This window comes from Pongo pygmaeus, chromosome X, assembly GCF_028885625.2.
Source record: "Pongo pygmaeus isolate AG05252 chromosome X, NHGRI_mPonPyg2-v2.0_pri, whole genome shotgun sequence".
Taxonomy (NCBI): Eukaryota; Metazoa; Chordata; class Mammalia; order Primates; family Hominidae; genus Pongo; species Pongo pygmaeus.
The window spans coordinates 76,448,252-76,471,875 of record NC_072396.2 but is presented as its reverse complement, the minus strand read 5'-3'; the positions used below and the strand labels follow the sequence as shown (position 1 = coordinate 76,471,875).

Here is a 23,624-nt window from a genome sequence, read left to right as displayed (position 1 = left end):
TCCTATTAATCATTTTGATGTTACTGTAAATGAAACTTTTCTAAATTTTCTTCTTGTATAGTTTGTTGTTAGTGTACAGAAGCACATATTTTTGTTTGTTGATTTTGTATCCTGCAACTTTACTAAATTTGTTTAATGGGTGTTAAATTTTTGTTTATTAGTTCTAACAGTTTTTGGTAAAGTTTCGAAGGTTTTCTAAATATAAGATCATTTCCTCTGCAAATAGTAATAATTTTACTTTTTTCTTTTTAATTTGGATAACTTTTATTTATTTTTCTTGGCTAATTTCTCTGACTAGATTTCTACTACTATGTATTCAACATTTTATCATTAAACTATTTATTCAAGAAGTAGTGAGAGTGGGCCTCCTTGCCTCATAACAAATCTTAAAAGAATAGGTATTTTTGTTAATTGATTATGATGTTAGCTGTGGGCTTTACATATATGATCTTTATTGCACTAAAGTAAGTTCCTTCTATACTGAATTTGTTGAGAGGTTTTGTCATAAAAGGGGGTGGAATTTTGTCAAATTTTTTTTTGCATCTATTGAGATGTGATTTTTAAATCCTTCATTTTGTTAATGTGGTATAACTCTTTTATCGATCTGTGTACATTGAACCATTCTTGCATCTCAGGAATACATTCCCTTTGTTTATGGTGTATGATTGATTGTTTTTATAAACTGTTGAATTATGTTTGCTAATATTTTGTTAAAATTTTTTTCCATTCAAATTTATTTACAAAACTATTTACCTGTGGTTTTATTTTCCAGGGTGTCATGGTCTGGCTTGAGAATCAGGTCTTTCTGATGCTGTGAAATGAGTTTGGAAGTGTTTCCACTTTTATTTTTTGTAAGAGATTAAGATGTTTTGTATTGATTCTTCTTTAAATGTTTGGTAGAATTCACTTTTAGGGTCATCTGGTCCTGGGCTTTTTGTTGTTGTTGTTGTTCAGAGTTTTTTGATTACTAATTTAATCTCATTTGTTTTTCTTCTGTTTAGGCTTTTCTTTTTATTCAGTCTTGGTAGGTTGTATGTTTCTAGAAATTTATCCATTTCTTGTAGGTTGTCCAATATGTTTGCATATAATTGTTCATAATATTTCCTTCTGATCATTTTTATTTCTGTGGCATCAACTGTAATGTTTCTTTTCCCATTTCCAATTGATTTATTTGATTCTTTCATCTTTTGGCTAAGTATTTAGTAATATCTTTTCAAAAAGCAATTCTTCATTTTGTTGCTTTGCTTTTGTTTCTTTGTTCTCTATATCATTTGTTTCTGCTCTAATTTTTTTTTAATTTTACTTAAAGTTCTGAGATACATGTACAGAAAGTGCAGGTCTGTTACATAGGTATACATGTGCCATAGTGGTTTGCTGCACCTATCAACCCATCATCTAGGCTTTAAGTCCTATATGCATTAGGTATTTGTCCTAATGCTCTCTCTCCCCTTGCCCCCTACCTCCTATCAGACCCCAGTGTGTGAAGTTCCCCCCAGCTGTGTTCTTCAGTTGTCATTTTTCAACTCCCACATATGAGTGAGAACATTCGGTGTTCAGTTTTCTGTTCCTGTGTTAGTTTGCTGAGAATGATGGCTTCCAGCTTCATCCATGTCCCTGCAAAGGACACAAACTCATCCTTTTTTATGCCTGCATAGTATTCCATGGTATATATGTGCCACATTTTCTTTATCCAGTCTATCAGTGATGGGCATTTGGGTTGATTCTAAGTCTTTGCTATTGTGAATAGTGCAGCAATAAACATAAATATGCATGTGTCTTTAGGGTAGAATGATTTATAATCCTTTAGGTATATACCCAGTAATGGGATTGCTGGTACAAATCATATTTCTGGTTCCAGATCCTTGAGGAATCACCACACTGTATCCACAATGGTCATACTAATTTACACTGACACCAACAGTGTAAAAATGTTCCTATTTCTCCACATCCTCACCAACATTTTTTTTCCTGACTTTTTAATGATCACCATTCTGACTGGCATGAGATGTTATCTCACTGTGGGTTTGATTTGCACTTCTCTAGTGACCAGTGATGATGGCTTTTTTTTCGTATGTTAGTTGGCTGCATAAATGTCTTCTTTTTTTATTATACTTTAAGTTCTAGGGTACATGTGCACAATGTGCAGTTTGTTACATATGTATACTGTTGATATCCTTTGCCCTCTTTTTGATAGTTTTTTTTTTTCTTGGAAATTTGTTTAAGTTCCTTATAGATTCTGTATATTAGAACTTTTTCAGATGGATAGATTGCAAAAATTTTCTCCCATTCTGTAGGATGCCTGTTCACTCTGATGGTAGTTTCTTTTGCTGTACAGAAGCCTTTTAGTTTAATTAGATCCCATTTGTCTATTTTGGCTTTTGTTGCAATTGCTTTTGGTGTTTTAGTCATGAAGTCTTTGCTCATGCCTATGTCCCGAATGGTGTTGCCTAGGTTTTCTTCTAGGGTTTTTATGGTTTTAGGTTTTACATTTAAGTCTTTAATCCATCTTGAGTTAATTTTTGTATAAAGTGTAAGGAAAGGGTTCAGTTTCTGTTTTCTCCATATGGCTAGCCAGTTTTCCCAGCACTACTTATTAAATAGGAAATGTTTCCCCATTGCTTCCTTTTCTCAAGTTTGTCAAAGATCTGATGGTTGCAGATATGTGGTGGTATTTCTGGGGTCTCTGTTCTGTTCCATTGGACTATATATCTGTTTTGTTACCAGTACCGTGCTGTCTTGGTTACCATAGCATTGTAGTATAGTTTGAAGTCCAGTATTTTATTGAGGATTTTCACATTGATGTTCATCAGGGATATTCGCCTGAATTTTTTTTTCTGTCTGTCAGGTTTTAGCATCAGAATGATGCTGGACCCATAAAATGAGTTAGGGAGGAGTCCATATTTTTCTACTATTTGGAATAGTTTCAGAAGAAATAGTACCAACTCCTCTTTGTACCTCTGGTAGAATTTGCTGTGAATCCATCTGGTCTTGGGCTTTTTTTGGTTGGTAGGTTATTAATTACTGCCTCAATTTCAGAGCTTCTTATTGGTCTATTTACAGATTTGACTTCTTTCTAGTTTCATCTTGGGAGGGTGTATGTGCCCAGGAATTTATCTATTTCTTCTAGATTTTCTAGTCTATTTGCATAGAGGTGTTTATAGTATTCTCTGATGGTAGTTTGTATTTCTGTGGGATCAGGGGTGATATCTCCTTTATCATTTTTATTGTGTCTATTTGATTATTCTCTCTTTTTTCTTTTTTAGTCTGACTAGTGGTCTCTTTAATTTGTTAATCTTTTCAAAAAACCAGCTCTGGATTCACTGATGTTTTGAAGGGTTTTCTGTGTCTCTGTCTCTTTCAGTTCTGCTTTGATCTTAGTTATTTTTTGTTTTCTGTTAGCTTTGAAATTTATTTGCTCTTGCTTCTCTAGTTCTTTTAATTATGATGTTAGGGTGTCAATTTTAGATCTTTCCCACTTTCTCATGTGGACATTTAGTGCTATAAATTTCCCTCTAAATACTGCTTTAGCTGTGTCCCAGAGATTCTGGTACATTGTCTCTTTGTTCTCACTGATTTCAAAGAACTTCTTTATTTCAGTTTTAATTTTGTTATTTACCCAGTAGTCATTCAGGAGCAGGTTGTTCAGTATCCATGTAGTGCAGTTTTGAGTGAGTTTCTTAATTCTGAGTTCTAATTTGTACTGTGTCTGAGAGACAATTTCTTATGATTTCTGTTCTTTTGCATTTGCTGAGGAGTGTTTTACTTCTAGTTAAGTGGTTGATATTAGAATAAGTGCTATGTGGTGCTGAGAAGAATATATATTCCATTGATTTGGGGTGAAGAATTCTGCAGATGTCTATTAGGTCCCACTGGTCCAGAGCTGAGTTCAAGTCCTGAATATCCTTGTTAATTTTCTCTCTCATTGATCTGTCTAATATTGACAGTGGGGTGTTAAAGTCTTCCACCATTATTGTGTGGGAGTCCAAATCTCTTTGTAGGTCTCTAAGAAGTTGTTTTATGAATCTGGACGCTCCTGTACTAGGTGCATATATGTTTAGAATAATTAGCTCTTAAGTTAGCTCTTCTTGTTGCTTTGATGACTTTACCATTACATAATGGCCTTCTTTGTCTTTATTAATCTTTGCTGGTTTGCAGTATGTCAGTATGTTTTAACAGAGACTATGTTTGCAACCTTTGCTTTTTTTTTTTTTTTTTCTTCCATTTGCTTGGTAAATACACATATACCTCCATCCCTTTATTTTGAGCCTATGTGTGTCTTTGCATTTGAGATGAGTCTCCTTAAATCAGCATACCAGTGGGTCTTGACTATGCAATTTGCAAGCCTGTGTCTTTTAATTGGGGCATTGAACCCATTTGCATTTAAGGTTAATATTTTTATGTATGAATTTGATCTTGTCATCATGATGCTAGATGATTATTTTCACATTAGTTGATGCAGTTTCTTCATAGTGTCATTGGTCTTTACATTTTGGTGTGTTTTTGCAGTGGCTGGTACCGAATTTTTCTTCTATACTTAGTGCTTCCTTCAGGAGCTCTTGTAAGGCAGGCCTGGTAGTGATAAAATCCCTCAGCATTTTCTTGTCTGTAAAGGATTTTATTTCTCCTTCACTTATGAAGCTTAGTTTGGCTGGATATGAAATTCTGGGTTGAAAATTCTTTTCTTTTGGAATGTTGAATATTGGCCCCCACTCTTTTCTGGCTTGTAAGTTATCTGCAGAGAGATTTGCTGTTAGTCTGATGGGCTTCCCTTTGTAGGTAACCTGACTTTTCTCTCTGGCTGCACTTAACATTTTTTTCTTCATTTCAACCTTGGCAAATCTGACAATTATGTGTCTTTGGGTTGCTGTTCTCGAGGAGAATCTTAGTGGTGTTCTCTGTATTTCCAGAATTTGAATGTTGGCCTGTCTTGCTAGGTTGTGGAAGTTCTCCTAGATAATATCTCAAAGTGTGTTTTCCAACTTGGTTCCAATCTCCCTGTCACTTTCTGGTACCACAATCAATCGTAGGTTTGGTCTTTTCAAAGAGTCCCACATTTCTTGGAGGCTTCGTTTGTTCCTTTACATTCTTTTTTCTCCAATCCTGTCTTCATGCCTTATTTCAGTAAGTTGATCTTCAATCTCGGATATCTTTTGTTCCACTTGAACAATTTGGCTATTGATACTTGTGTCTGCTTCATGAATTTCTCTTGCTGTGTTTTTCAGCCCCATCAGGTCATTTATTTTCTTGTCTAATCTGGTTATTCTAGTTATCTGTGCCTGTAACCTTTTATCATTGTTCTTAGCTTCCTTGCTTTGGGTTAGAACATGTGTCTTTGACTGAGAGGAGTTTGTTATTACCCACCTTCTGAAGCCTACTTCTGTCAATTTGTCAATCTCACTGTCCATCCAGTTTTGTGCCCTTGCTAGAGAAGAGTTGCTATCATTTGGAGAAGAGCCATTCTGGTGTTCGGAATTTTCAGTGTTTTTGCACTGGTTTTTCCTTATCTTTGTGGATTTATTTACCTTTTATCTTTGAGGCTAAAGACCTTTGCATGGGGTTTCTTCTGGAGGTTCTTATTGTTGTTGATGATGCTGTTGCTTTCTGTTTGTTAGTTTTTCTTCTGACAGAGAGGCCCATCTTCTGCAGGTCTGGTGTAGTTTGCTGGAGGTCTACTCCAGACCTAGTTTGCCTGGGTATCATCAGTGGAGGCTTCAGAACAGCAAAGATTGTTGTCTGTTCCTTCCTCTGAAAGCTTCATCCCAGAGGGACACCAGCCTGATGCCAGCTGAAGCTCTCCTGTATGAGGTGCCTGTTGATCTCTTTTGGGAAGTCTTTCCTAGTCACAAGGCATGAGTATCTGGAACCCATTTGAGGAGGCAGTCTGTCCCTTAGAAAAGCTGGTGCACTGTGCTAGGAGAATCCTTCTTGCCAGGATTAGATGCTATCTTCAGAGCTGGCAGGCAGGAGAGATTAAGTCCTCTGAAACTGTGCCCACAGCTTCCCCTTCTTTTAAGTGCTATGTCCCAGGGAGATGGGAGTTTATCTGTAAGCCCCTGACTGGGGTTGTTACCTTTCCTAAAGAGACGCCCTGCCCAGTGAGGAGGAATCTAGAGAAGCAGTCTGGCCACAGCTGCTTCACCACACTGTGATGAATTCTGCCCAGTCCACACCTCCCAGACCCAGCACTGTTAGGGAAAAGCCCCCTACTATGTCCATTGTTGATAGTGGGGTATTAAAGTTTCCTATAATTATTTTATTGCCTATTTCTTCTTATAGACATGTCAATCTTTGCTTTATATAGCTAGGCACTTTGATATTGGATGCATATATATTTATAATTGTTATATCACCTTGCTGAACTAACCCTGTTTTCATTATGTGATGTCTTTCTTAGGCCCTTGTGAGTTTATGGCTTGAAGTCTATTATGTCTGACATAGATAGAGCCACCCCTGCTCCCTTTTAATTACCATTTGCAATCATAATTTATTCTATATTTTCACTTTCAGCTTAAGTGTGTACTTAAATCAAAAATGAGTCTCTGGTAGACAGCATATAGCTTGATCTTGTTTTTTATCTATTCACTCTATATAAACTGTAATTCATTCTTACTTAAAGTAATGATTAAAATGTAAGAACTTCTGGGAGAATATGTGTGATTTCTGCATTTCCAACTGAGGTACCGGTTTCATCTCACTAGGGAGTGTCAGACAGTGAGTGCAGGACAGTGGGTGGAGTGCACCGAGCATGAGCCAAAGCAGGGTGAGGCATTGTCAGGGAATTCCCTTTCCTAGTCAAAGAAAAGGGTGACAGACAGCACCTGGAAAATTGGGTCAGTCCCACCCTAATACTGTGTTTTTCCAATGGTCTTAGCAAATGGCACACCAGGAAATTATATCCCATGCCTGGCTCAGAGGGTCCTATGCCCACGGAGCCTCGCTCATTGCTAGCACAGCAGTCTGAGATCAAACTGCAAGGAAGCAGCAAGGCTGGAGGAGGGGCACCTGCCATTGCCGAGGCTTGAGTAGGGAAACAAAGCAGCCGGGAAGCTCAAACTGGGTGGACCAGCCCACCACAGCTCAAGGAGGCCTGCCTGCCTCGGTAGACTTCACCTCTGGGGGCAGGGCATACCCAAACAAAAGGCAGCAGAAACCTCTGCAGACTTAAATGTCCCTGTCTGACAGCTCTGAAGAGAGTAGTGATTCTCCCAGCATGCAGCTTGAGATCTGAGAATGGACAGACTGCCACCTCAAGTGGATCCCTGACCCCCGAGTAGCCTAAATGGGGGACACCCCAGAGCAGGGGTAGACTGACAACTCACACAGCCGGGTACTCCTTTGAGACAAAACTTCCAGACGAATGATCAAGCAGCAACATTTGCTGTTCACCAATGTCTGCTGTTCTGCAGACTCCGCTGCTGATACCCAGGCAAACAGGGTCTGGAGTGGACCTCCAACAAACTCCAACACACCTGCAGCTGAGGGTTCTGACTGTTAGAAGGAAAACTAACAAACAGAAAGGACATCCACACCAAAACCCTGTCTGTATGTCACCATCATCAAAGACCAAAGGTAGATAAAACCACAAAGATGGGGAAGAAACAGAACAGAAAAACTGGAAACTCTAAAAATCAGAGTGCCTCTCCTCCTCCAAAGGAACACATCTTCTCACCAGCAACAGAACAAAGCTGGATGGAGAATGACTTTGATGAGTTGAGAGAAGAAGGCTTCAGACAACCAAAGTAATCCAAGCTAAAGGAGGAAGTTCGAACCCAAGGCAAAGAAGTTCAAAACCTTGAAAAAAAAATAGATGAATGGCTAACTAGAATAACAAATGCAGAGAAGTCCTTAAAGGACCTGATGGAGCTGAAAACCATGGCATGAGAACTATGTGACGAATGCACAAGCCTCAGTAGCTGATTCGATCAACTGGAAGAAAGTGTATCAGTGATGGAAGATCAAATGAATCAACTGAAGTGAGAAGAGAAGTTTAGAGAAAAAAGAATAAAAAGAAATGAACAAAGCCTCCAGGAAATATGGGACTATGTGAAAAGACCAAATCTACGTCTGATTGGTGTACCTGAAAGTGATGGGGAGAATGGAACCAAGTTTGAAAACACTCTGCAGGACATTATCCAGGAGAACTTCCCCAATCTAACAAGGCAGGCCAATATTCAAATTCAGGAAATACAGAGAATGCCACAAAGATGCTCCTCGAGAAGAGCAACTCCAAGATATAATTGTCAGATTCACCAAAGTTGAAATGAAGGAAAAAAATGTTAAGGGCAGCTAGAGAGAAAGGTCGGGTTACCCACAAAGGGAAGCCCATCGGACTAACAGCTGATCTCTCAGCAGAAACTCTACAAGCCAGAAGAGAGTGGGGGCCAATATTCATCATTCTTAAAGAAAAGAATTTTCAACCCAGAATTTCATATCCAGCCAAACTAAGCTTCATAAGTGAAGGAGAAATAAAATACTTTACAGACAAGCAAAGGTTGAGAGATTTTGTCACCACCATGCCTGCCCTAAAAGAGCTCCCGAAGGAAGCACTAAACATGGAAAGGAACAATCAGTACCAGCCACTGCAAAATCATGCCAAATTGTAAAGACCATCGAGGCCAGGAAGAAACTGCATCAACTAACAAGCAAAATAACCAGCTAACATCATAATGACAGGATCACATTCACACAGAACAATATTAACCTTAAATGTAAATGGGCTAAATGCCCCAATTAAAAGACACAGACTGGCAAATTGGATAAAGAGTCAAGACCCATCAGTGTGCTGTATTCAGGAAACCCATCTCACGTGCAGAGACACACATAAGCTCAAAGTAAAGGGATGGAGGAAGATCTACCAAGCAAATGGAAAACAAAAAAAGGCAAGGGTTGCAATCCTAGTCTCAGACAAAACAGACTTTAAACTCACAAAGATCAAAAGAGACAAAGAAGGCCATTACATAATGGTAAAGGGATCAATTCAACAAGAAGACCTAACTATCCTAAATATATATGCACCCAATACAGGAGCACCCAGATTCATAAAGCAAGTCCTTAGTGACCTACAAAGAGACTTAGACTCCCACACAATAATAATGGCAGACTTTAACACCCCACTGTCAACATTAGACAGATCAACGAGACAGAAAGTTAACAAGGATATCCAGGAATTGAACTCAGCTATGCATCAAGCGGACCTAATAGACATCTACAGAACTCACCACCCCAAATCAACAGAATGTAGATTCTTTTCAGCACCACACCACACCTATTCCAACGTGGATGACATAGTTAGAAGTAAAGCACTCCTCAGCAAATGTAAAAGAACAGAAATTATAACAAACTATCTCTCAGATCACAGTGCAATCAAACTAGAACTCAGGATTAAGAAACTCACTCAAAACCACTCAACTACATGGAAACTGAACAACCTGCTTCTGAATGACTACTGGGTACTTAGCGAAATGAAGGCAGAAATAAAGATGTTCTTTGAAACCAATGAGAACAAAGACACAACATACCAGATTCTCTGGGACACATTCAAAGCAGTGTGTACAGGGAAATTTATAGCACTAAATGCCCACAAGAGAAAGCAGGAAAGATCCAAAATTGACACCCTAACATCACAATTAAAAGAACTAGAGAAGCAAGAGCAAACACATTCAAAAGCTAGCAGAAGGCAAGAAATAACTAAGATCAGAGCAGAACTGAAGGAAATAGAGACACAAAAATCCCTTCAAAAAATCAATGAATCCAGGAGCTGGTTTTTTGAAAAGATCAACAAAATTGATAGACCGCTAGCAAGACTAATAAAGAAGTAAAGGGAGAAGAATCAAATAGACACAACAAAAAATGATAAAGGGGATATCACCACTGATCCCACAGAAATGCAAACTACCATCAGAGAATACTATAAACACCTCTACGCAAATTAACTAGAAAATCTAGAAGAAATGGATAAATTCCTCGACACATACACCATCCCAAGACTAAACCAAGAAGAAGTTGACTCTCTGAATAGACCAATAACAGGAGCTGAAAATGAGGCAATAATTAATAGCTTACCAACCAAAAAAAGTCCAGGACCAGATGGATTCACAGCCGAATTTTACCAGAGGTACAAGGAGGAGCTGGTACCATTCCTTCTGAAACTATTCAGTCAATAGAAAAAGAGGGAATCTTCCCTAACTCATTTTATGAGGCCAACATCATCCTGATACCAAAGCCTGGCAGAGACACAACAAAAAAGAGAATTTTAGACCAATATCCCTGATGAACATTGATGCAAAAATCCTCAATAAAATACTGGCAAACCGAATCCAGCAGCACATCAAAAAGCTTATCCACCATGATCAAGTGGGCTTCATCCCTGGGATGCAAGGCTAGTTCAACATACACAAATCAATAAATATAATCCAGCATATAAACATAACCAGCAACAGAAACCACATGATTATGTCAATAGATGCAGAAAAGGCCTTTGACAAAATTCAACAAGCCTTCATGCTAAAAACTCTCAATAAATTAGGTATTGATGGGACATATCTCAAAATAATAAGAGCTATCTATGACAAACCCACAGCCAATATCATACTGAATGGGCAAAAACTGGAAGCATTCCCTTTGAAAACTGGCATAAGACAGGGATGCCCTCTCTCACCACTGCTGTTGAAGATAGTGTTGGAAATTCTGGCCAGGGCAATTAGGCAGGAGAAGGAAATCAAGGGTATTCAATTAGGTAAAGAGGAAGTCAAATTGTCCCTGTTTGCAGATGACATGATTGTGTATCTAGAAAACCCCATCGTCTCAGCCCAAAATCTCCTCAAGCTGATAGGCAACTTCAGCAAAGTCTCAGGGTACAAAATTAATGTGCAAAAATCACAAGCATTCTTATACACCAATAACAGACAAACAGAGAGCCAAATCATGAGTGAAATTCCATTCAGAATTGCTTCAAAGAGAATAAAATACCTAGGAATCCAACTTACAAGGGATGTAAAGGACCTCTTCAAGGAGAACAATAAACCACTGCTCAATGAAATAAAAGAGGATACAAACAAATGGAAAAACATTCCATGCTCATGGGGAGGAAGAATCAATATCGTGAAAATGGCCATACTGCCCAAGGTAATTGATAGATTCAATGCCATCCCCATCAAGCTACCAATGACTTTCTTCACAAAATTGGAAAAAAATACTTTAAAGTTCATATGGCACCAAAAAAGAGCCCACATTGCCAAGTCAATCCTAAGCCAAATGAACAATGCTGGAGGCATCATGCTACCTGACTTCAAACTATAATAAAAGGCTACAGTAAACAAAACAGCATGGTACTGGTACCAAAACAGAATTATGGACCAATGGACCAGAACAGAGCCCTCAGAAATAATGCCACGTATCTACAACTATCTGATCATTGACAAACCTGACAAAAACAAGAAATGGAGAAAGGATTCCTTATTTGATAAATCATGGTGGGAAAACTGGCTAGCCACATGGAGAAAGCTGAAACTGGATCCCTTCCTTAAACCTTATACAAAAATTAATTCAAGATGGATTAAAGACTTAAATGTTAAACCTAAAACCATAAAAACCCTAGAAGAAAACCTAGGCAATACCACTCAGGACATAGGCATGGGCAAGGACTTCATGTCTAAAACACCAAAAGCAATGGCAACAAAAGCCAAAATTGACAAATGGGATCTAATTAAACTAAAGAGCTTCTGCACAGCAAAAGAAACTACCATCAGAGTGAAAAGGCAACCTACAGAATGGGAGAAAATTTTTGCAATCTGTCCATCTGACAAAGGGCTAATATCCAGAATCTACAATGAACTCAAACAAATGTACAAGAAAAAAACAAACAACCCCATCAAAAGTGGGCAAAGGATATGAAGAGACACTTATGTAGCCAAAAAACACATGAAAAAATGCTCATCATCACTGGCCATCAGAGAAATGCAAATCAAAACCACAATGAGATACCATCTCACACCAGTTAGAATGGCAATTATTAAAAAGTCAGGAAACAACAGGTACTGGAGAGGATGTGGAGAAATAGGAACAGTTTTACACTGTTGGTGGGACTGTAAACTAGTTCAACCCTTGTGGAAGTCAGTGTGGCGATTCCTCAGGGATCTAGAACTAGAATTACCATTTGACCCAGCCATCCCATTACTGGGTATATACCCAAAGGATTATAAAACATGCTGCTATAAAGACACATGCACACGTATGTTTATTGTGGCACTATTCACAATAGCAAAGACTTGGATCCAACCCAAATGTCCAACAATGATAGACTGGATTAAGAAAATGTGGCACATATACACCATGGAATACTATGCAGCCATAAAAAATGATGAGCTCATGTCCTTTGTAGGGACATGGATGAAGCTGGAAACCATCATTCTCAGCAAACTATCGCAAGGACAAAAAACCAAACACCACATGTTCTCACTCATAGGTGGGAATTGAACAATGAGAACACATGGACACAGGAAGGGGAACATCACACACTGGGGCCTTTTGTGGGGTGTGGGGAGAGGAGAGGGAAAGCATTAGGAGACATACCTAATGTTAATTGAGGAGTTAATGGGTGCAGCACACCAACATGGCACATGTATACATATGTAACAAACCTGCACATTGTGCACATGTACCCTAAAACTTAAAGTATAATAAAAAAAAGAACTTCTTATTGCCCTTTTACTAATTATTTTCTGTCTGTTTTGTAGTTCTTCTGTTTCTGTCTTCCTCTCTTGCTATCTGTATTTGTGATTTTATTATTTTTGTAGTGATACACTTTGACTTTTCTTTTTATCTTTTTTGTGTCTATTGTAGGTTTTTCTTTGTAGTTACCATTAGGCTTGCATAAGACTTTTTGTAGTTGTAAGAGTCTATTTTAAGCTGATAACAATTTAATTTCAATTGCATACAAAAACTCTGCAAATTTGCCTTCCACACACACTTTATGTTGCTGATATCAAAATTAACTTTTTAAATCTTGTGTATCCATTAACAAATTTTTGTGATTACATTTATTATTCATACTTGTGTCCTTTACTTCTATACATAGGTTTAAATTTATTTATACACCATCAATACACTATTATATTATTCTGTATATTTCTATGTAATTACCTTAAGCAGTGAGATTTATATTTTTATATCTTTTCTTTTTCCTGTTTAGTATCCTTTCATTTCTATTTGAAAAACTTCCATTAGCAGTTCCTGTAATATAGGTCTAGTGATGATAAACTTTCTCATTTTTTGTTTTTCTTGGGAAGTCCTTATCTCCTCTTTATTTTGAAAAGATAGTTTTGTTGGAGCTAGTATTGACTTCTCAGTTTTTTTTTTTTCTGTAAGCACTTTTAATATTATATCTTACTCTCTCCTTGCCTGGAATGTTTCTGCTAAGCACACTGATATTCTGACAGGAGTCTCCTTTTATGTGATGGGTCAATTTCAGCTTGCTGTTTTCAAAATTATTTTTGCATTTGACTCTTGACAATTTAATTATAATGTGTCTTGTTGCAAATATCTGTACATTCCACCTATTTGGATCATTTGGGGTTAATAAATCTTGCTGTGCATTTACCTCTCCTGACTTGAGAATTTTTTTCTTTAAATAACATTTTTGTGCCTTACACTTTTTCCTCTTCTTCTGGAATTCCCATTATGTGCGTATTGGTTTGTTTGATGGTGTCTTGTAAATTCTGTAGTCTTTCTTCAATCTTTTTAATTATTATTTTTTCTTCCTCTGACTAGATAATTTTAAATTACTTGTATTCTAGTTAACTGATTATTTGGCTTGATTGAGTCTGCTGCTGAAGATCTCTATTGAGTTGTTCAGTTCAATTATTGTTTTCTTCAGTTCAATAATTTTATGGTTTCTACATATTTATTGAACTTCTAATTTTATACATGTATTGTTTTACTAATTTTGTTTTGTTTCCTACCTGTGTTCTTTTGACCAACAGTTTTTTTGGGATAGTTGCTAGAATATCTTTTGTTATTTTGATGATGTAATATTTCCTAGGTTATTTGTGATCCTTTAGCCTTGTGTTAAGGTCTGCACATTTGAAGAAGCAGTCATCTCTTTTATACTTTACAGGTTGTCTTCATCAGGAAAAGCTCCTTACCAGTCAGCCTGGCCAGAGATTCTGGGTAGTCCTTGTGCCAGAGTTTATAGGAAAGTGGGCCTGTTGTTGTGGGTAATGTGCATGCAGGCCTTATATCAGAGTCAGTAGGCAAATGGTCCTGAAGTTAGAGTTTGCAGGCAGACACAGTGGCAGAGTCCACCGGCAGATAGAATGACAAGACCTGCTGCCAGGGTCTGTGAGTAAGTGATAATGGTACTGGGATGCATGGGCAAGTGATCCTCATGCAAGGATTCATGGATGAGCAGGTATGGTTCTGGGTTGCACAGGTGAGTTAGTCTGGTTTCAGGATCTGAGTGTGAGGGGACCTAGTACTGGGGCTCATGTGCAGGCAGGCCTGGTGCCAGGGCCTGTGGATAAGTGGGCCTGGTGCTTGTGTTTGCTTCATCTTTGGATGTTCACTTTGTTTCCTCTTTCCTCCCATGAGAAAACTCACAGGCCAAAGGGATCTCTTTTGGTGCTGCTTTGTGTGGGTTTGAGGGCAAAATAATGCAGGTAAAATAGACCCAATCTTTTTACCCTTTTCGATGCATCTTTTTTTTAAATTTCTGTGCTCTACCTAAGTGTTGTAACCTCTTACTTGGATTGTGGAACCATTACAAATTTATTTTGTTTTATGGATGGTTGTAAAAATCAGTGTTTCAGTGGGGAGATGAGAACAGTAACCTTCAATTCTGCCATCTTGATGATGTCACTCTCCAGGGTTTTGCGTTTTTTTACTACCAAGTTTTCCTTTAGATTCTACATAAGTAAATCTTTGTCAAACGTGTGGTTTGAAAAATATCTTCTCCCATCCTCTTTGCGCACGCGTGGCCGTTCCTGAGGGCTGAAGCCTCCTGGCGCTCGGCCCTCCGCCCCTGCCCCCGGCGCGCGGCCCCGCCCAGGAGGAGGGGCGGCAGGCGCGCAGCGCTGGGTCCAGTAGTGGGGAGAAGGCTAGGATTAACCCCCGGAGGCGTTGTCTGCGACTCGGCGGAGGCTCCAACGGCTAGGTCCAGCGGAGGTCCAGCGGCTCGGTCGGGAAAGATCAGAGCCTCCTAAGAAATATCCAGAAGTCAAGCCATGGATCCACCTTCTCGTAAAGAAAAAACCAAAGTTAAAGAACCTGTCGGCAGAGTTGAGAAGGCCAAACAGAAATCAGCCCAGCAGGAGCTGAAGCAGAGACAAAGAGCAGAGGTCCCCAGATGATGTGACTGCATTGTGCTTTGGTGAACAATATGAGGGTTGCTATAAGAAACAGCCCTGAAGCAGGAGAACAGAAGCTACAGATAAGAAAGCCAGTGATCAGAGAAATGGCAATATAGCCAAAGGAGCTCTCTCTGGAGGAACAGAGCTATCTATACTTCCGTGTACAACAGATGCTCTGGGAAATGGAGAACCAGTTGCCAGCCCGTATGTGGTTACCTCACACCAATCAGAAGTGACTGTGGAGAGCACCCTCAACTTGGAAAACCAAATGAAAATGGAGTATCTGTTCAGAATGAAAATTTTGAAGAAATCATAAATTTACCCATTGGATCGAAACCATCCAGATTAGATGTCACCAACAGTAAGAGCCCAGAAATTCCGCTGAATCCAATTTTGGCCTTTGATCATGAAGGGACGCTTGGGCCCCTGTCTTAGGTAGATAGAGTTCAAACACAACAGACTGCAGAAGTTATATGAGTATTTCTTCTGAAGAACCAAAGCCAAAATTTAATGAGAATTTCTAAAATTAATGGAATTCCTTTCATGCTATAAAAGAGCATCCCCTCTTCCAGTTTTCTAAAGATTTCTTGACCATCATTTTGAAAAGATTTATTAAAACTAGCTAAAGACAACAGACAGGATAGCTTTTCTAATAATTTTCATCAGTAGAAAGAAAAATACTCCTCATTCTTCAGGACTTTAAAATCGCTTTTTCCAGTGTGCTCCTTCTTAGCAAATTAGTATTTTCTGCATTCTTTAAAAGACAAGAGCATTTGGCTGTAAAATGATTCACTAGGATTGACTAGGCATGATTTTTTTTCACATAAATAGTTTGGTCTTAAATCTAAACAGCTTAAAATTGGCAAAAAATTTTACCTTTTGCCACGTAATACTTGAAAAGTAAGTACCTCTGCTACAAGTAGAATGAATGGGGGAAAAGTTTAAGGCCTGTGTTTTTTAAAAAATATTGTTGTAAAGAGCTCTATTTGTAGAGGCAAATTATAGGCAGATTACCAGGTTCTTATAAATACAAACTGGTACATGGACATTCTGCAAACCCAGCTGTCACATTCTTGCAACTCCTTTTGCAAAAGCATAAAGTTTTAAAATGTGAAAAAACATTATTTTTTCAGAGCAAGAATATAATTGACTGTTGTCTTAAATAATGTATAAAGTTTTTCCATATAAACTAATCAAATAAATTAGAACAATGTGACAACATTGAAAAATAAATAAATAAAAAGAAAATATCTTCTCCCAAGCCATAACATGAATTCTTATCCTCTCAACAGAATCTTCTACAGTGCAAAACTTTATTTTGATGACATCCAATTTATCACTGTTTTAAAGATAGTGGTTTTGGAATCATGTTTAAAATCTCCACAGATATATATTGATCCTGGAGATTTTCTCTTATATTTTATTCTAAAATTTTATAGTTTCCATTAAGTGTTTAAATCCATGATCCATTTTGGACTTTTTTCTGTACAAGGTATAAGCTATCATTTGTGATTCTTCTGTTTTTGCCAATGAATGTCCAATTTTCCAATTACATTTGTTGAACAGACTATTCTTCCTCCATTAAATTGCTTTTGTCACTTTGGTAGTAAATCAAGTGACTCATTTTAATGCTGGTCCTTTATTTTGTTCTCTATTATGTTCCATTGATCTATGTATGTATTTCTCTGCTTATGTCACATTAATGAAGCTTTTTAGGTGCTAACATTGGGTGGAGTAATTCCTCTCAATTTGTTCTTTTTAAAATTTATTTGGGGTGCCCTATTCTGTTTTTCCATATAATTTTGAAATAAGTTTGTGTAAATTCACAAACTAATCCTGCTGGGATTTTAACAGATTGGTTTAAATCTGTTTTAAATTGATTTGAGGAGCTTTGACGTCTTTACTGTGTTGAGTACTCCAAGCAATTATCATGGTCTTTTTTCTTCATTTATTGAGGCCATTTATTCATTGACATTTTCATCAGTCTTTTGTTGGTTAATGCACAGTTTCTGTGCATATTTCTTAAGATTTTTACCTGAATTTTTTTTATTTCCAGATTGATTGAAAGTGGTATTGCTGTTTTATTCTAGTTTCTAAATATTTATTGGAAGTACATATAAATATATTAATTTTGTCATCAACTTTGTATTTTACAACTTTTCTTAATTCACTTATAAGTAATAGAAATGTTTGTTTTGATTCCTTAGGTTTTCTAGGTAGACAATCATGTCATTTGCAAAAAAAGACAGTTTTGCTTTTTTCTTTCAATATGCTTGCATTTTATTTTATTTTTTTGCCTTATCGAGCTGGCTAGAATTTATAGCACTATAATGAATAGCTGTGGTAAGAATAGACATCCATGCTCTATTCCCAGTATTAGAGGAAAAGCATTCAACTTTTCACCATTAAGTATGATGTTGTATATAGGATGCTATAGATGCTTTTTACCAGGTTGAAACATCTTTCTATTCATAATATACTGAGAATTTTAACCATAAGAGTTTTTAATTCTGTTAGTTTTTTGAATTAATTGATAGCATTGTGTAATATTTTTTGTTTATCCTGTTGACAAAGTAGGTTGCATTGCTGAGTTTTTAAATATTGAAACAACCTGCATTCCTGTAATGCACTCTGCATTGTTTTGGTCTATAATTATTTTTATGTACTGATGAATTCAATTTGCTGGAATTTTGTTGAGGATATTCCATCTAAGTTCATGACAGATATTGCTCTGTAGTTGTTTGTTTGTTTGTTGTTTACATTGGCTTTGCCGTGTTTTGATATTGGTAAATATTTTCTTCATAAAATAAATCAGGGGTTGCTTTTCCTTCTATTTTTTTGGAATAGTTGGTATTGAATTGGCATTAATTCTTTTCTTTTCTTTTTTTGAGATGGAGTCTTGCTCTGTCACCCAGGCTGGAGTGCAGCAGTTCAATCTTGGCTCACTGCAACTTCCACCTCCCGGGTTCAAGCGGTTCTCCTGCCTCAGCCTCCTGAGAAGCTGGGATTACAGGCATGCACCACCATGCCTGGCTAATTTTTGTATTTTTAGTAGAGACGGGGTTTCACCATGTTGGTCAGGCTTGTCTTGAACTCCTGACCTTGTGATCTGCCCGCCTTGGCCTCCCAAAGTGCTGGAACTACAAACGTGAGCCACCATGCCCTGTCCAATAATTCACTTTTTAACTTATATTTTAAGTTCAGGGGTACATGTACAGGTTTCTTATGTAGGTAAACTTGTGTCATGGTGGTTTGAGGTATAGATTGTTTCATCACCCAGCTATTAAGCCTAGTACCGATTAGTTATTTTTGCTGACCCACTCCCTTGTCCCACCCTCCACCCTGCAATAGACCCAGTGTGTGTTGTTTCCCTCTGTGTGTCCATGTGTTCTTATCATTTAGCCCCCACTTATCAGGGAAAACATGTGGTATTTGGTTTTCTGACCCTGCATTCGTTTGCTAAGGATAATGGCCTCCAGCTCTATCCATGTTCCTGCAAAGAACATAACCTCATTCTTTTTTATGACTGCATAGTATTCCATTGTGTATATGTACCATATTTTCTTTATCCAGTCTACCATTGATGGGCATTTATGTTCCTTTCATGTCTTTGCTATTTTGAATAGTACTGGAAAGAACATATGTATGCATGTATCTTTATAATAGAATGATTTATATAACTTTGGGTATATAACCCGTAATAGGATTGCTGGATCAAGTGGTGTTTTTGTCTTTAGGTCTTTGAGGAATCACCACACTGTTTTCCACAGTGGTTGAAATAATTTACACTCCCACCAACAGTGTATAAGCATTCTTTTCTCTGCAACCTCTGCAGAATCTTTAATTTTTTGACTTTTTAATAATAGCCATTCTGACTGGTATAAGACCATATCTCATTGTAGTTTTAATTTGCATTTCTCTAATAATCAGTGATGTTGAGATTTTTTCCATATGATCATTGGCCACATGTATGTCTTCTTTTGAAAAGTGTCTCTTCATGATTTTTGCCTATTTTAATGGAATTGTTTGGCTCTTTTCTTTATAAATTTGTTTAACTTCCTGATAGATACTGGATATTAGACCTTTGTCAGATGCATAGTTTGCAAAAATTTTCTTCCATTCTGTAAGTTGTCTGTTTACTCTGTTGATAGTTTGCTGCGCAGAAGCTCTTTAGTTTAATTAAATCTCATTTGTGAATTTTTGCCTTTGTTGCAATGGCTTTTGGTGTCTTCATCATGAAATCCTTGTTTGTTCCAATGTCCAGAATGGTACTGCTTAGGTTACCTTCCAGGGTGTTTATAATTTTGGGTTTTACATTTAAGTTTTTATCCATCTTGAGTTAATTTTTGTGTATGGTGTAAGGAAGGGCTCCAGATTTAATCTTCTGCATATAGCTAGCCAGTTATCCCAGCACCATTTATTGAATAGTGGCTTCTTTTCCTATTCCTTGTTTTTGTCAGGATTGTTGAAGATCAAGTAGTTGTAGGTGTGTGACCTTATTTCTGGGTATTCTATTTTTTCCATTTGTCTATGTGTCTGTTTTTGCATCAGTATCATGCTGTTTTGATTACTATAGCCATGTCATATAGTTTTCTTTTTTTCTTTTCTTTCTTTTTTTTTTTTTTTTTTTTAAGACAGAGTCTTGCTATGTCACCCGGGCTAGAGTGCAGTCATGTCATATAGTTTTAAGTTGGGAAGCATGATGTTTTTAGCTTTTTTCTTTTTGCTTAGGATTACCCTGGCTATTTGGGCTCTTTTTCAGCTCCATATGATTTTTAAAATAGTTTTTTCTAGTTCTGTGAGGAATGTCAATGTTAGTTTAATAGGAAAAGCATTGAATCTGTAAATTGCTTTGGGCAGTATGGCCATTTTAACAATATTGATTCTTCCTCTCCGTGAGCATGGAATTTTATTTTCATTTATTTGTGTTATCTCTGATTTCTTTGAGCAGTGGTTTGTAGTTCTCCTTGTAGAGATCTTTCAGCTCCCTGGATAGCTGTATTTCTAGGTATTTTATTTTTTGTGGCAATTGTGAATGAAATTGCCTTTCTGATTTGACTCTCAATTTAACTGTTGGTGTATAAAAATGTAAGTGATTTTGCACATTGATTTTCTATTCTGAGCCTTTGCTGAAGTTGTTTATCAGCTTAAGAAGCATTTGGGCTGAGGCTATGGGGCTTTTCTGAATACAGGATCATGTTGTCTGCACACAGGGATAGTTTGACTTCTTCTCTTCTTATTTGAATATGTTTATTTTTTTCTCTTGCTTCATTGCCCTGGTCAGGAGTTCCAATACTATGGTGAATAGGAGTGATGAGAGAGGGCATCTTTGTTTTGTGCTGATGTTGAAGGGGAGTGTTTTCAGCTTTTGCCCATTCAGTATGATGTTGGCTGTGAGTTTGTCATAGGTAGATGGCTCTTATTATTTTGAAGTATGTTCCTTCAAAACCTACTATATTGAGAGATTTTAGCATGAAGCGGTGTTGATTTTTATTGAAAGCCTTTTCTGCATCTATTGAGATTATCATGTGCTTTTTGTCTTTAGTCCTGTTTATGTGATAAATTACATTTATTGATTTGTGTATGTTGAACAACCTTGCATCCCAGGGATAAAGCCTATTTGATCATGGTGGGTCAGCTTTTTTATGTGCTGCTGAATTCTGTTTGCCAGTATGTTGTTGAGAATTTTTGCTTCGATGTTCATCAAGGATATTTGCATGAAGTTTTTTGATTTTTATTGTGTTGGTATCAGGGTGGTGCTGATAGAATGCATTACTGAGGAGACCCTCTTCCTCATTTTTTTGGTATAGTTTCAACAGGAATGGTACCAGCTCTTCTTTGTACATCTGGCAGAATTCAGCTGTCAATCCAACTGGTTCTGGGGTTTATTTGGTTAGTAGGCTATTTATTACTGACTCAATGTCAGAGCTTGTTATTGGTCTGTTCAGGGATTCAAATTCTTTCTAGTTCATTCTTGGGAGGATGTATGTGTCCAGGAATTTATCTTTTTTTTTTTTTTAGATTTTCCAGTCTATGTGCTTAGAGGTGTTCATAATATTCTCTGATGTTTATTTGTATTTCTGTTGGATCAATGGTAATATACCCCTTGCTGTTTCTGATTGTGCTTATTTTAATCTTCTCTCATTTCTTCTTTATTCTTCTAGCTAGTATTCTACCTAATTTATAAGTTTTTTCATAAAAAAAAGAAAAAAAAACCAGCTCCTGGATTCATTGATGTTTTAAAAAGTTTTTGTGTCTCTATCTTCTTTAGTTCAGCTCTGGTTTTGGTTATTTATTGTCTTCTGCTAGCTTTGGGGTTGGTTTTCTTTTTGTCCTCTAGTTTCTTGTTGTGGATGTTAGGTTGTTAACTTGAGATTTTTCTAACTTTTTGCTGTGTGCATTTAGCACTATAAATTTCTCTTTCACCACTGCCATTGCTGTATCCCAGAGATTCTGGTATGTCATATCTTTGTTCTCTTTAGTTTCTTTATTAGTCTCTTCTCATGCTGATGATAAAGACATACCTGAGACTGGGTAATTTATAAAGAAAAGAGGTTTAATTGACTCACAGTTTCACATGGCTGGGGAGGCTTTACAATCACGGCAGAAGGCAAATGAGGAGCAAAGTTACATCTTACATGGCATCAGGCAAGAGGGAACATGTGCAGGGGAAGTTCCCTTTATAAAACCATCAGATCTCATAAAAGTTATTCACTATCATGAGAACATCATGGGAGAAGCCCACCCTCATGATTCAATTACCTCCTACCAGGTACCTCCCACAACATGGGGGAATTATGAGAACTACAATTTGAGATATGGTTGGGGACATAGCCAAGCCAGTCTCAAAGAACTTCTTGATTTTTGTCTTCATTTCTTTATTTACCCCAAAGTCATTCAGGAACAGGTTATTTAATTTCCATGTGATTGTATGGTTTTGAGTGAATTTCTTAGTCTTGATTTTGTGGTCTGAGAGACTTATCATTTCAGTTCTTTTGCATTTGCTGATGAGTGTTTTACTTCCGATTCTGTGATCACTTTTAAAGTATGTTCCATATGGCCATGAGAAAAAAATGTATATTCTGTCATTTTGCAGTGGAGAGTTCTGTAGATGTCTATCAGGTCCATTTGATCCAGTGCAGAGTTCAGATTCTGAATAGCTTTGTTAATTTTCTGTCTTGGTGATATGTTTAACATTGTCAGAGTGGTATTAAAATTTTCCACTATTATTGCATGGGAGTCTAAGTCTCTTTGAAAGTCCTAAGAACTTGCTTCATGAATTTGGGTGCTCCTGTGTTGAGTGCAGATATATTTATGATAGTTAGCTCTTCTTGTTGAATTGAACTGTTTACCATTATGAAATGCCCTTGCTTGTCTTTTCTGATCTTTGTTGGTTTAAAGTCTGTTTTTTCAGAATTTAGGATTGCAACCCCTGCTTTTTTCTGTTTTCCATTTTCTTGGTATACTTTTCTCCATTCCTTTATTTTGAGCCTATGTGCATCATTGCGTGTGAGATGATTCTCTTGAAGACAGCATACCAATGGATCTTGGTTCTTTATTCAGCTTTCCAGTCTGTGTCTTTTAATTGGGTCATTTAGCCCACTTACATTCAAGGTTAGTATTGATATTTGTGGTGATGTTTGCACATTCTTTTTTTTTTTTTTTTTTTTTTTTTTGAGACAGGGTCTTGCTCTGTCACCCTATTTGGAGTGCAGTAGTATGATCCCAGTTCACCGCCATCTCTGTCTCCCAGCTTCAAGTGATTCTAGTGCCTCAGCCTCCTGAGTAGCTGGGACCACAGATGTGTGCCAACACACTCAGCTAAGTTTTGTATTTTTAGTAGAGATGGGGTTTCACCATGTTGTCCAGACTGGTCTCCAACTCCTGGCCTCAAGTGATCCACCTGCCTCAGCCTCCCAAAGTGCTGGGATTACAGGCATGAGCCACCATGCCTTAGTATTGATATTTGTAAATTTGATCCTGTCATTATGTTAGCTGGTTATTTTGCAGGCTTCTTGATGTGGTTGCTTTATAGTATCACCGGTCTCTGTGCTTCACTGTGTTTTTGTAGTGGCAGATAATGCACTTTCCTTTCTATATTTAGGGCTTTGTAAGGCAGGTCTAATGGTAATGACTTCCCTCAGCATTTGCTTGTCTGAAAAGGATCTTAATTATCCTTTGTTTATTAAGCTTATTTGGACTGAATAGGAAAGTCTGGGTTGGAATTTCTTTTTTTTAAGAATGTTGAATATTGGCCCTCAATCTGTTCTGGATTTTAGA

At 37.3% G+C, this 23,624-nt stretch overlaps 1 pseudogene; it reads left to right on the top strand.

Moving 5' to 3' along the window:
• Positions 1 to 14,399: 14,399 nt before the first annotated feature.
• Positions 14,400 to 15,821, top strand: LOC129024122 (ensconsin-like; annotated as a pseudogene).
• The last annotated feature ends 7,803 nt before the right edge of the window (positions 15,822 to 23,624 follow it).